Genomic DNA, 14,885 nt, shown 5'->3' with positions numbered 1-14,885 from the left:
CTGCCAAACACCAAATCAGGAAAAAAATAAGATGTGCTTTTTTGTTACCCATTTTGTAAATTTTAAGATAACCCTGTTTCACGAAACAAACGTTTAAAGGAAAATAAGCTGTGTGGTTTATATTCTTCGCCAGTGTCCTCATAGTAATATGTATTAAAAGATCAGATAATTTTCTAATGGGATTGAAATTATTAAGAGTTAGCAGGGTCCAAAGTGACTGGCAGAGGGAGGATCAATGAGGAAGTTGGACCTAATTGTTCCACATCTAGAGTGTTCATGTCCATGGACGGTACTTCATGGAATTTCCATAATATTCACTCCAGTGCTCAGCAAGTTATAAGTTAAGAAAAAAAAACCCTGCACTCAAATACTAGTGGAGCAAATAGTGTGTGAAATGTGACACTCGAATTACAAAATCACAATTTACTAGAGGAAAAAAAAGGAAAAAAAAGAACAGGAACAGAATCTTCATGGGGTGTCCTTGTTTAATACTTTAGAAGCCAGCCGACACGTGTTTCGTTGCGTTGGAACACAAATTCCGCGACTCTTCAGGGCTGGTAAAGATACAAGAACGAAAACGCAATGTGCAGGTACATAGTGTTACCTGTGTAAATACTAGCCAATTACCATGCAGAAATGCAGCTTATTTATGCTGTTGTTGCAAAAGTAATGTGCCAGTGTTATTGAATGAGTGTCCAAAAAAGGGCATGCATTTAGTATTAGTGAGATATCATAAAAGCCTCTTCACCCACTACACAACATACATTACATCAGAGTAACATTTAAAAATCAGTTACATGGTGGGCAGTTCCACGTGTTTAAGTTCCAACCCACACACAAGTGATCAGAAAAATAGGCAGGCCACGGTAGGGTGGAAACCAAGGAAATTGGGAATGTGACCGGATATCATGCGGTGGTGAGCTACGAAGTGAGAACTCCTGATGTATACAGGAGTGGAAATAAAAGGGAGGAGCAATCGGATGGCAACTCCAAAAGGGATGGAATCAATAAATATGAAAAATTATAGTGCAAAGAGAAAAACCAAATCTACAGTCATTGTGAGTTGAGGAAAAAGAAAGAGGTAATCTCTAAGTTATAGGGAGATCTGAAGGGTGGAAACATTTCTTATGATCATTATCTAGAATGTGCACAGATATTTGAGAAACAGGAGTGTGATCCCAAGACATGCATTGTCTCATTAAGTGCTCTTAGAGTTGTAGTTGCTAATACAATTTGTGATACCTTTCCAAAATCGTTGTTAGTCTGTTGAGGTCTGTTGTAAAAAACAAAAAAGATGTCACGAATTGTAGTGAGGAAAGGGGGGGGGGGTTTAAATTCGAGTTTGAACTAAAAAACTCACCGCACAGCCGGTGATAGTTCCGACCCGGCTGGGCCCTTTGACCAGGAGATCAGGTTGTAAAAGAAACCAAGGGTCACAAAGCAACAAGCACTGTAACAATGTAAAAAATGGGGGATCAAGAAAGGGTCTAATAATAAATACACATTCTAAAACATGACCATTGCGCTAGACGCCAGCGGGGATAAGTTGTTTAGAAAAAAGGATGTACACATACAACTATAGGCAAACACACCCATAGGGAATAGAGGTGCTGAGGATTGTGCCGTATGTCTGGGGCAATTACGATGCCTGCATAAGGCAACCAAATCCAAGGTCTACCAAGCTAGCAGGTAGGTCTGTGATCACCAAGAGTGGTGAAAACATCAGACCTGTGTTATAAAAGGACATGTACAATCACAAAATTGAAGGGAACGAAGATCGTAAATGAAGGCATTGTATATCTGTAAAAACCACTTACCAAGTATACTGCTTGAGTACAAGCACTGGTGTGGTTATAAAGTGGCCAAAATGACTAGCAAATAGAGACGTCAGTATGTAGAACTCTGTGTACCTTGAGACAAAAAGAAACAAAGAAAAGGAAAAAACTGCTCAGTCAAGATGGAAACAGGTTTAAAAGGCCCCATGTTGGTGAATCAAAAATCTAATTGGTTAAAAAAATCACCTGGATCAAAAATGAAAATCCCCTGTTTCTAACGGTAAATAGTAATTACCTTATAGTTATAGCGCAGGTTTCTTTAAAGTAGCCCGTAACACCCTCTAAATCAAATGTCGGTGCAAGGAGCGTGTCCACTCTTGAGAAGCACAGGACCCTGTAAAGAGAAATGACAGAGCCCCGAATTACAGAAGGATTGCTGTTGTCGCATGTGGGTGTTATTATATTAAAAGGAATATGAAGTCCCTAAAAGAAACTAATTGCAGCTTACCGAGGTCGGACAGGGTCCAGTGCATGAATAAAATTGCGGGCTACTCGTAATTGGTCTGTTCCGGGTATGGACGGGGAAATCCATACCGGAAATGAAGATAAAGACGTCGGGTACGACGTAAGCGGCCACGTTGTGAGAAAGGCTGAAAAGCTAACCTCACGGGTAGAGTGATGCGCGACTGCATCTCTTGGTTCGTTTCCAGGTGGATGCACAAATAAGGTTGAGTAAGTGGCGAAACCTAAATTAGATTCATGTGAAATACGAACGTTTCGATAAAACGCCTGGAAGCCAAGTATGGCCTCAAAAGTGGATATCGGGCACCGTCAAGTATAAGGTGTCTATACTTGGGATTATTGCCAATTACAGAAAAAAGGGCCACCAGAGAAGTGAAAAGATAGCGTGAAAGAATGTCAATTACTAGGTATACGGCGAGTGTAAAACATGGTGTCAAGGTACTGCCACCATACAGATTTCAAATTTCGACATTATTATACAAAATTAATACATATTCAATCAGTAGTTGTATGTTACACACAAATGAATGTACATGGGGTGGTATGTTGACATCCTCTTGAAAATGTTGACCAAGGTAACAGTGTTGTGTCTTTGCAGTCTAGTTACATTTAAAATCTTCATCTATGAAGTCACGGTATTCCGGACGACATGTTGGACCTCAAGAGTAATTTGAAGCCAGATTATTTCACAATAGATATAGTTACATTGCAACGTATAAAACAAATGTATATATCTCGTAAGAACACACACTAAAAAAGAAAAATCATATAACAGAACTAGTTATTATTAAAACCTAACACGAACACGGTGAGGTCACTTATGTCAAACATTTGGTTTCATCCGTTTTAAACAGAAGTGAGACTTTCACTGGAAGTTATATCAATCCCTTGCTCCGTGAGTGAACAAGGCACCTTGGTGTGGTCCCTCCCAAGGACCCTTAATATGTTAGGAAATGGAAAAATATAATAGACTGCTAGATTCATCAAAGACCTGTTTTGCGAGTTTTTAATAGCGATTCATAGGGAATCGCTATTAAGGACTTGCAAAACGGGATTCATGTAGGAATTGCAAAAAATATTGCGATTCCTACATGTTCCTTATTTGCGATTAGCAAATTGCTAATCGCAAATAAGGAATAACTCCCTATGCATTCCTATGGGCCTACAGGCCCATAGGAATGCAGTTTCAGACTACACACAATATTTGCTCCACTAGTATTTGAGTGCAGGGGGCTTTTTTCTTAACTTATGTATTGGTGTGTTGGTCTCAACACACTCATCTAAATGGGTTATAGGGATCTCCCTTCTTCCTCTAGCACCACTGCCCTACCGTTCCACTTGCTTCACTTACGTTAGCTGAGCGCCCAGTATTTCCCTTAAACTCTCTGAAAACCCTATTGTTTGTCTTACCTTGTGTAACTTTTAAGGGGGGCTGCCGCTGCATATATTTATCCATTGCCATTCAAAGGTTAGACACACCTAACCCTTTTTATCTCATAAAAATGAACAGAGATAAAGCAGCAGAGGAAATGTTTGATAACTTAGCCAAAGGCATGTCCACAGAGAAGGCCGCGACCAGTGGAAATCCACCAAAATTAGAGGGACTTAAGACTAAATTTGTAAAATTGGAAAAACTTAAAAAACAAGAGAATTCCAAATGGTGGGACAGCACCACTCTGAAACAATATCTAAGACTCAAACGTATTCTTAGGGGTCTTAGAGGCCAAATCTTTCCTACCTATGAGTATCTCGATATAGATCTGTTGACCAAATGGGAAGGGGCATTTACCCACAACTCCAATACTCTTATTGATATCCTCATTGAAAGCGCTGATCGAAAGGTCACAAAATTACAAACTGAGATCCTCACACTAGAACAAGAGATCAAAGACCTCAATATTCCAGAGGCGACTGTTAAAAATGATCACATCCTTGATGAGATTCTCTTGAGACACCAAAACGACATCAAGAGTCTCAAGACTAGACAATTAAAAAGAGATGAAACTGATTACAGAGAGGGTAGGGTGTTCACCTATGCAAAGAAATATGACTACATGGTACATAAACCTATACAACAAGATAAGACAAGAACGACAGGGACTGCACCAAGCTCGATATCATCCAGTAACACCTCGCTCAGTGTAGTTAGTATTAGTGAGAGCGACCCCGAATACTCAGAAAACATTGGAAATGAGAGGTCCTCTTTTTTATGCGAAATTCAACGCATACGAAGAGGCAACAGAATCGGGGATCCAAAACCCGCAGGGGCGGGAGGGGTAAGCACAGAAGAATACAAAAAGAAACTGAGATCGGGCACGTCAAAGAACTGAGTAACACTGGGATAGATGAAGTACAGGTTATTAACCTCTCCTCCAAAAACCTCACTCCCGACATGATCACACTACTCAGTAAGGGTCTTAGTTTCAATCCCTATGTTGCAACAGACATCTGTAAACTTAAGATTGACTTGTTCAAGTTCATTCGTGGCTTGAAATTGAAAAAACATTTTGCTGGCAAAACTCTAACCAATAAAAGCTCTAAAAACATTCCTACTCAGCTTGAATCTGGTTCTTTATCAATCAATGACATACATGCAACGCATTTGTTACTTTCCCTGACAGACCTAGAACAGACACCACTTGATATGGAAGGACTATTAGAAGAGTTTAATATTGAATCGGACTTCTGTATAGTCAGTGGCTTGAAGTCTAAATCGAAATGGATCCCGACTTTACCGGGTGGTAATGCAATCGACAACTTCCACAAACGGGTCCTTGAAGACATTGACAAACTTGACCAAACCAAAGACTACAACACTTTCAAGTATAAGGATAATCTCACACAGGGGGAGCAGGCGGCACAGAGCTCACTTTCTAAAGACCCCAATATTATCATCCGAGAGGCAGACAAGAGGGGCAATGTGGTGGTTATGAATAGAAAGGATTACTTTGATGAAACCTTCAGCCAATTAGAGGACACTGCATGTTATGAACACATTGATCATAACCCTATGGTGGCCCTAGTCTTTGACATCAATAAGAGATTGGGAACTTGGAAAGAAATGGGTCTTCTTAATGACGATGAATATATGTACCTCAAGGGTTTTAGGCCTTCAAATCCATGGTTGTACACACTCCCCAAAGTACATAAAAATCAACCTTTTCCCCCAGGCAGGCCCATCATTTCGGGCATGGGTGGGCCCACCGAAAGATTGGCGGAATATGTGGACTTTTTCTGGGGCCATTGGTACGCAACCTCCCCTCATATATCCAGGACAGTAAACACATATTGAACACCTTGTCTGACCTACAATGGCAATCCGGTACCATCCTAGCCACCTTAGATGTGGTTGCCTTATATACCAGCATCAATCCTACTCTGGGTCTTAAGGTACTCACTAAGACATTGCAAAACAGACCAGCCTCCCTGTGGCAACACACCAATATGCTACTGTCTATGATGGAACTCATGTTGAACAATAACTATTTCATGTTTGACAACCAATGGCATAGGCAAAACAAAGGGGTGGCTATGGGTTCAAAATTCTCCCCATCCTTTGCCAATTTATTCATGGGTTCACTAGAAACAGGCCTTATTTGGGGACCGAAAGGCGCCCGTTTTGTAGACTCAATAATTTTCTGGGGTCGATATATCGACAATTGTATCCTCCTTTGGACAGGGTCACAAGAGCTGTTACATGAGTTTTTTACCCATCTTAACAGTAACAGTTGGGAAATGAGTTTTACTATACAAATGAGCACCACCAGGATAGAATTTTTAGATTTAGAAATCTATGTAAAGGATGAAACACTACACGCTAGACTTTTCAGAAAAGACACGGCATGTAATGCAGTCTTACATGCTTCCAGTTCTCACCCTCCACATCAGATAAGGGCTATACCCTATGGGCAATTCCTACGAATTCGCAGAAACTGCAGCGAGGACTCGGAATTCACCAAGAATTTGCAGGAGATGAGAGACAGATTCACTAGGAAGGGCTACAATGAACAGACACTACACAAGGCTTCTCAGAGAATCAAGAACACCAAGAGACAAGATACCCTTATATCCAGGGTGCACAAACCAGATGATCGATCTATAATTAGAATGGTCACGGACTTCAGTGGTCTAACCCAGTCTATTCGCAAGAGCTTTACTAAGCACTGGGGCATACTGAGGGCGGATAAGAACATAAATGAATACATTGCAGAACACCTCCAAATTAAATACAGACGGGGCAAAACCCTTAGAAATAGACTCAGTCCTACCATTCCACAAAGCACTACTACCACCACCTGGCTTACACAACGCAATTTGGGATTTTACAAATACAGATTCTGCTCCATGTGCAGATGGGGCAAGCATGGCACAAAGGAATTCTCTAGTTTAAAGGGTGAACGATACTTTATCAGACACAACATAAACTGCACAACACAGTTCGTGGTTTACATTATTGAATGTTTGTGCGGGAAACAATATGTGGACAGCAGCATCCGCCCACTCAAAGACAGAATAGCTGAACATATGAGGGCAATACATAAGCAGGATCCCAAATATCCCGTTGCTTTACATGCGGCTGCATGTGGCAATCAGACCCTAGACAAAAGAATCTCATTCTTTGGGATTGATATTGCTAAGGCCGAAGTTCGCGGTGGCAATCGAGAACTGAAGCTTAGACGCCTTTAGGCGATGTGGATGCTGCGCCTTCGTTCTGTTGAGGAGGGGCTTAATTTCGATCAGGAGCTCCAATATTGTTTAGGTGACTGTACTATATACTATATTATATTTTTCCATTTCCTAACGTTTTAAGGGTCCTTGGGAGGGACCACACCAAGGTGCCTTGTTCACTCATGGAGCAAAGGATCGATATAACTTCCAGTGAAAGTCTCACTTCTGTTTAAAACGGATGAAACCAAATGTTTGACATAAGTGACCTCACCGTGTTCGTGTTAGGTTTTAATAATAACTAGTTCTGTTATATGATTTTCCGTTTTTAGTGTGTGTTCTTACGAGATATATACATTTGTTTATACGTTGCAATGTAACTATATCTATTGTGAAATAATCTAGTTTCAAATTACTCTTGAGGTCCAACATGTCGTCCGGAATAACATGACTTCATAGATGAAGATTTAAAATGTAACTAGACTGTGTCAGAATAGTTCCCATGCAATACCTCGGGGGGAGCATGACGGCCAGAAGCTAACGGCCGTAGGAGGAGTCCCAACGATGTGCAGTGCGCACGCATCTTTCCAGTGATGCTTCCTGTGTGGCGGAGTCTTCTTCTCTTCTGTGTGCTAAGTGGAGTCCTCCGCGTCTTCTACCTCTGTTTCTTTCTGAAGACGCTTCTTTCGCTCGGGGAAGCGGGGCAATAGTCGCAGAGGTCATACGGTGAGACCGGGACTGAAACGGCTGGTGCTGGGTCTGAACAGGACTAACACGGTGAGAGAGGTACTTTCCGATGGTGTGTTTAAGCGCACCTTTTCCTGTGTTCCCGCCTGCCCGGAAACCCGCGGAGCAGCTGAGCTGTAGATTGCTGGAAGTAGCAAGGGAGTGGAAGAGGCTCAGTCCCTGCGTTTCTGGCAGCGTTTCCGGCAGGGTGAGGCAAGGTACTTTGACCCCCACATAGCAGCAGGCACATGAATAATAATCACCGCAGCTACCTCACCCCTCCCTCATGGTGCCATTATACTACAAGCATATAGTGACAAGATAGGAGTGGGGGAGGAGAGTGAGAGTAGGGGCAGTAATTTCAAGTCACCATTAGTAATATCAGAGGTGCACCCTGCGAATGTCTGTAGCTGCAGTTTGTATAACTCTGGAGGGGGGTTAAATAGCCTGGTGTGCACGGAGAACAGGGAGGAGGCAGAGGAGGCTGATAAGGTGGAATGAGCCCAACCTGCAGATAGTTTGATTAAAACTAAAACTGATGTTAAAACAGTTAAAACAGACACCTCATCTAAAGCAAAAGTGGGACGTTACACACTTCGGAATAGAGCCCTGGTTGACTCCCCTGTACAGCCTAAGCCAGCAAAGAGTGTGCCACAGGTGGTGGAAGTGAAAGTGAAAGCAGCTATCAAACAAACAAAGCAGAGGGGTGATAGGCAAGAGCCCCCACGAGAACCACTAGACTCTTCTGGAGGAGGAAAGAGGAAGAACAAAAGGCAGAGAAAGCCCGTTTTAACAACAAACTTAAAAATAACCCCATCTTTAAAATCTTACTACAAAATCAGCGGTACTACTTCTACCTCCTCTACTCCAGCATCCTCCTCTACTAAGCGGGAGATGGCTGCTAAAGGGTCTGTAGTCTTAACCAATTTTCCGGCTCCCATTATAGCCCTCAGTGCGTCAACGGCCCAGATTGCCTCCACTGGAGCATATTCGAATGAGGTCTTGAGCCAGGGTCTCCCACGGATATCTAACCTTACGGATACCATTTCTAATACAACTATTATTCACATCACTCCTGGCACAGATGGCTCCAAAAGCGCCACTTGTACTGCGGATATGGGACCAGAGTCCCAGTTGGTGACCCCTCTGCTTAGTCCACTGCAGGAGAATGTAGAAGTTCACCCATCTATCGAGCTCTCAAATAGCTTCTCATCCCTTGAAATGAGGGACTCGGATATGGATATGGAGAACCCGCCTGGCGCGCTTGGTGAACCTGGTACTTTGGCAGAGATGGGTGCTAGGCCCAAAGAGTCTATGCACCAAGGGAAAATACAGCACAGGGAAAGTTCCACGATTCAAGCCTCTGAAGTACATCCTGAGCCTTTGGAGGTTTATGAACACTCAAGGGACCTCGAGGCGCATGACATGTTTGAAAATCTACCTGTGGTATCTCCTTCCCTCCAACCTATAACATTTACTTCGACCCCCGGATCACTGGCTGATATTTTGCTGAGTATACAGGACGATATAGGAAGGAGATTTGACGATATTGGTAGGAGATTTTCCACATCAAAAGCTAACCAGGAGGCGATCCGAGCTTCCTGTGATCTTTTGTCACAGAAAGTAGAGGTGGTCTCAAAAAGAACTGAGACGCTTGAGACCGAGATGCCAAAAATCAAAGAGAGTATAAAATCCTCCTCCACAATGGTTAAAAATTTGACCGAGCAAAATCAAGAGCTATACGATGAGATAGAGAGATTGGAGAATCACTCTAGAAAAAATAATCTAAAGCTTTTGAATGTTCCAGAGGATATAGAGGGGAGCGACATAAAGAGTTTTGTGGTATCTCTCTTGAAGACACTAATCTCACCCGCGTAGGAAGAGTTGGATCTAAAAATCGACATACAAAGGGTCCATCGTGATCCTTACAGAAGAACTCCTGGGAGAGAGCGCCCTAGGAAAATATTAGTACATTTTCTTACTTACTCCTTCAAAGAAAAAATCTTGTCCATAGCTTTAAAGGCCGCCCAGCTGAAAAGTAACCTGACCCCCACCCCATTCACGTTTTCTATCCGGTCAGATATATCCCATCGGACAGCCGCAAGACAATGGGAACTTGGCAAACGGATGGCAATATTGAATCAGTTGGGGGCTAAAACCCAACTCAGATTCCCCGCCTCCCTTCGCATTATGTGGGATAATCACATGTACAACCTGCACCACCTAGAAGAGGTGGACTCCCTAATAGATAAGATTAAAAAGAGAGGAGGGGGAGGAGTAGGAGCAGGGGCAGGAGGAGGAGGAGGAGAAAACCAAGACAGAGGAGGAGGCGAGGTAGCTAATAAAGAGTGAACTATACACTACTAAGATGCTGTACACGATATCATAAGAAACCTTATGATTTTAGATTAAGAGGCTAACACCAAAACTAGATGCCGACATCATGTTGTTTATCGTTAAGAATCACTGTCTTTTTTTTCTTTTTATAAACGCACATGGAGGGGGGCTCCACCTAAGGGCGTATGCCCAAGAAGAAAGGGAGGGTTCCACAGGGGGATAGAGGGTTAGTTGGGTCACAGGGGGTGGGGGTAGGGGTGGGTGTGGCACGGGTGGGGCTGCATTGGAAAAAAATGAAAAAAACTCTTTGTCCTCAAACCTAGTATTGCTAAGGAGAAGTACGTTAGCCTGGAGCATCAATTCTAGAATAGAAATAGAGTACCATAGACATAAATGGCTGGAGATAGGTTAAAGTTCCTATCGTGGAACGTTAACGATTGGGGTGCAGCAGAAGACAGCGCCTAGTTATGAAATACCTTGAGCAGTTTACCGCCCAGATATTCCTTATTCAGGAAACCCACTTAAGCCATGTAGAAACCAAAGAAGTCTTCGACAGGTATACACGGATAAAGACTTCCATTTGTTCCCAAAATATGACACACAACAAGGGGGTGGCGGTACTGATAAGGAAGGGAGTCACCAACACTATTAAAAAGGTAACAACTGACGGCTCTGGTAGGTGGATTTTGGTGCAGGCTCAGTTGGGGGGGACTGAGATTGCTATAGTGTCCTATTATGGGCCAAATATCGATGACCCTGGTTGCCTCCTTGAAGTTCAGGCTATACTTACAGAAGTCACAATCCCAATAATATTAGGGGGGGATTTCAATGTTCTCTTAGACCCTGCCAGGGATAGGTCTAATTATAGCAAAAATGTAGCTGCACCGCGTACTTGGAGAACAATGATCAATATGATCCACGATTTGGGTCTGGTGGATGTGTGGGAAGCCAAAGGGGGAATAGGATCAAGGTTTACCTATTTCAGTAAAAAAACACGGCCATTCCTCTAGAATAGATTACATCTTAATAGACGCAGTAGGAGTAGAAAATATGGAGGATATCCTTGTTCAGCCATCTATCCTTTCAGACCACGCACCTATAACGTTCACTTATGTAGGTAGCATAGCTAAATCACCTCCCCGTTGGACGCTAAATAGAGGCATACTGGTAGATCCAGAGCTGACTACTACCATTAAGGAATCTACAATCAAATTCTTTTTAGACAATATAGGGTCAACGACCCCTGATGTGGTATGGGAGGCTTTTAAGGCATATATCCGGGGAGTATTTCACAGCTTCACATCTTTTAAAAACAAGAAGAATAGGATAGAATTTCAAAAAATGGAACTTGAGATATCTAGGTTGGAGAACGTTAGGCTGCATTGTCGACCCGAGATTCTCCTGTCTACTTTAAAAGAGCTAGAACGAACTCGCTCAGACTATCGAGGCAAGTTGGAGGAAAAAGTAAAAGCCAAATGGAATGTTCATAAAATGGAGCATTATGAATACGGGGAGAGAGCTAGTGCCATATTAGCCTGGAAGCTGAAAACAGATAGGGTTAAAAACAACATTAATCAACTAGTAATAGATGAACTAGGCACTACATCTGGCAAGCATGAAGATATGGAGCGATGCCAGGTCAACTTGTTTTCAGAACTATATAACGAGGAGGCAATCCCTGACACTGACTGCATTCAAGAGTGGCTCAATAATAAAGAGCTGCCGAGACTGACCAACGGCAGCAAAGAGTCACTCGAAAGACCCATAACGGAGGAAGAGATAAAATTGCATATTGCTAAAATCAAAAACAACAAGGCAGCAGGGACGGATGCACTCCCAGGGGAAGTCTATAAAATCCTTGATGAGGCGATAACATTCAGACTTCTTGAGCTATTTAATTACATCTATATGGGGGGGAAATCCCCCCATCTTAGAAGGAAGCAACTATTGTCCTTATATTAATACCCGGTAAGAGCCCACTGAAGGCAGACTCCTATAGGCCAATCTCCCTGCTTAATGCAGATTATAAGATCTTCACAAGCGTTTTGGCAGGGAGATTGGTCAAGGTGATACCACAGGTAATAGGAGAGGAGCAGAAGGGGTTTACTCTGGGTAGATTTATACAGGAACAGACACTACAACTAATCGGTTGTATAGACTTAGCGATAGCAAACTCAGAACCGCTTGCAGTGGCAGCGTATGACGCCGCCAAGGCGTTTGACCGCGTTAGTTGGATCTTACTCTGGGAAACTCTTAGGGTTATGGGATTTGGCCCACTCCTTATACGATCATTAGTCAAATGCTATGACGGTGCATCAGCTAAAATTCTTCTAAATGGCAAATTAACATCTAGATTTGAAATAAGGAAGGGGCACCCGACAAGGGTGCCCGATTTCACCCTTATTATTTAACATTTATATAGAGCCACTGGCGCAAATGCTCAGGCTAGATCCTCAAATAACTCCTTTTCGGGTTCAAGACCTTAATATTAAACTCGCTCTATACGCGGATGATCTGTTAGTATATGCTAGCAACCCTATTGAGGTCTTCCCAAAGGTCGAGCACTCCCTAAGAGAGTTTTTGAAGATTCTCCGGCTATGCAGTTAATACTCTTAAGGCCGAGATAATGTGCTGGGGAGTTGAAGGTTGGGAAAGACGAGCGGGACCAGGATTTAAATATCTGGGAATTGGTATAGAGCAAGACCTGATGAACATACCCGTGACCAATTTAAATAGAGTAATAAAGGAAATCGACCATCTTTTCCTTAGGTGGAGAAACCTTCAACTTACAATTTATGGCTGTGTAAATATAGTCAAGATGGTAATCTTACCCAAGCTAACATATTTCTTTAGCGCTATTCCCCTCGAATTCTCCTCTAAGCTTATTGGGAAAATTCAGAGTAAGATCGGTAGTTTTGTATGGGCCAGCAAAAACTCCAGACTGTCCTGGAAAAAGCTGAAGAGGAGACTACTTAAGGGGGGACTCGCACTACCGGATATTTTCTGTTATTGTCTTTCTTTTCAGTTTAAAAACATCCAAAGTCTTCTGACCAGTCCTTCCAATAACAACTGGGGGATGATCTTGAAGGAAATGGCAACACATGAGGGGGCAGAGACGGGTTCTTGTATAAATTTGGAGCTATAAGGTTCTTCAAGAAAGTTCGACTAAAGGTGATCCGGGCAGCACTTAACTTATGGCAGAATCTGAAAACTAAGGTGGGGTATAAAATATTACTCAGACCTCGCCCCAATCAGGGGTTCTCCTGGGCTTCCTCAATGTCTGAAGGATGGTTTGGCGGTGCAAATTGAACTTGCAGGTATAAGCACATGGTCAGAACTAATACCTGCAGATGGGGTCTATGCATGGGAGGTCCTGAAAGCAAGGATTGGGGAATCTTTTTCACGGTTCAAATTTCTACAACTACGCTCATGGTTTACAGCAGAAAAGTATAATATTGGCGGACAATGGGAAATAGAGCTTAAACTGCAAAAGCCCACCCCCTTTAAAAAGGAAGTTGGGATATGGTATAGGAGCCTTTTAGATAGAGAAGATATCGAACTACCTCCACCCCACCTAGTATGGAGAACATCAATTTTAGAAAATAGAGCTGCAGAGTACTATCTTCCATGTATCACAAACCTTTACAAGTTCGTAAAATCTGCCTCCTTGAAGAAAAATCATTTTTTTACCCTTAATAGAATTTATTATACCCCATACAGAGTTGCAAAGTTTGTCGACAACCCAACCCCTAGGTGCCCTAAATGTGGTATGCTTAAGGCAGATGATCTGCATATGTTTTATTAATGTTCCCAACTCAAAGGGTACTGGCAGAACGTAGAGCAGGCACTAACAGGAATATTTAGATATAAGGCTAATTTAGACCCAGCACTAGTTATTTTTGGTTTAAATTCTTCACTTGAAAACTTTATATCTAGAGCACAGATTGGCCTCTTTTTAAACCTGATTCTGTTGGCCCGCAGAGAACTTTGCATATTATGGAAAGACCCAGCTGCTCCCCTCTATGATAAGTGGTTCCGGGCCGCACTTGCAATGGCAAGGCTTGACCGTACAGAAGGTAACGTTTGGGCGCCCTTAGTGTGCTGCGGGAAGGCACAAGACTGGTTTAAGATCGTCCAAGGATTACACCAAGCCTCGTACAAAGAAGCAAGCCTGGCGGCCCGTAGTGTATGCAGGAACACGGAACAAGGGCGCTCAGGATCAAGGGGGTCTAATGTTTTAATTGCCGACGCTTGCGATTTAAAAATGTAACTAGATTGCAAAGACACAACACTGTTACCTTGGTCAACATTTTCAAGAGGATGTCAACATACCACCCCATGTACATTCATTTGTGTGTAACATACAACTACTGATTGAATATGTATTAATTTTGTATAATAATGTCGAAATTTGAAATCTGTATGGTGGCAGTACCTTGACACCATGTTTTACACTCGCCGTATACCTAGTAATTGACATTCTTTCACGCTATCTTTTCACTTCTCTGGTGGCCCGTTTTGCTGTAATTGGCAATAATCCCAAGTATAGACACCTTATACTTGACGGTGCCCGATATCCACTTTCGAGGCCATACTTGGCTTCCAGGCGTTTTATCGAAACTTTCGTATTTCACATGAATCTAATTTTCGTTTCGCCACTTACTCAACCTTATTTGTGCATCCACCTGGAAATGAACCAGGAGATGCAGTCGCGCATCACTCTACCCGTGAGGTTAGCATTTCAGCCTTTCTCACAACGTGGCCTCTTACGTCGTACCCGACGTCTTTATCTTCATTTCCGGTATGGATTTCCCCATCCATACCCGGAACAGACCGACTAGGAGTAACCCGCAATTTTCA

The sequence above is a fragment of the Lissotriton helveticus genome, chromosome 4_1, assembly GCF_964261635.1.
Source record: "Lissotriton helveticus chromosome 4_1, aLisHel1.1, whole genome shotgun sequence".
Lineage (NCBI taxonomy): Eukaryota > Metazoa > Chordata > Amphibia > Caudata > Salamandridae > Lissotriton > Lissotriton helveticus.
The sequence above is the reverse complement of the archived record's forward strand: the minus strand, read 5'-3'. Positions refer to the sequence as shown.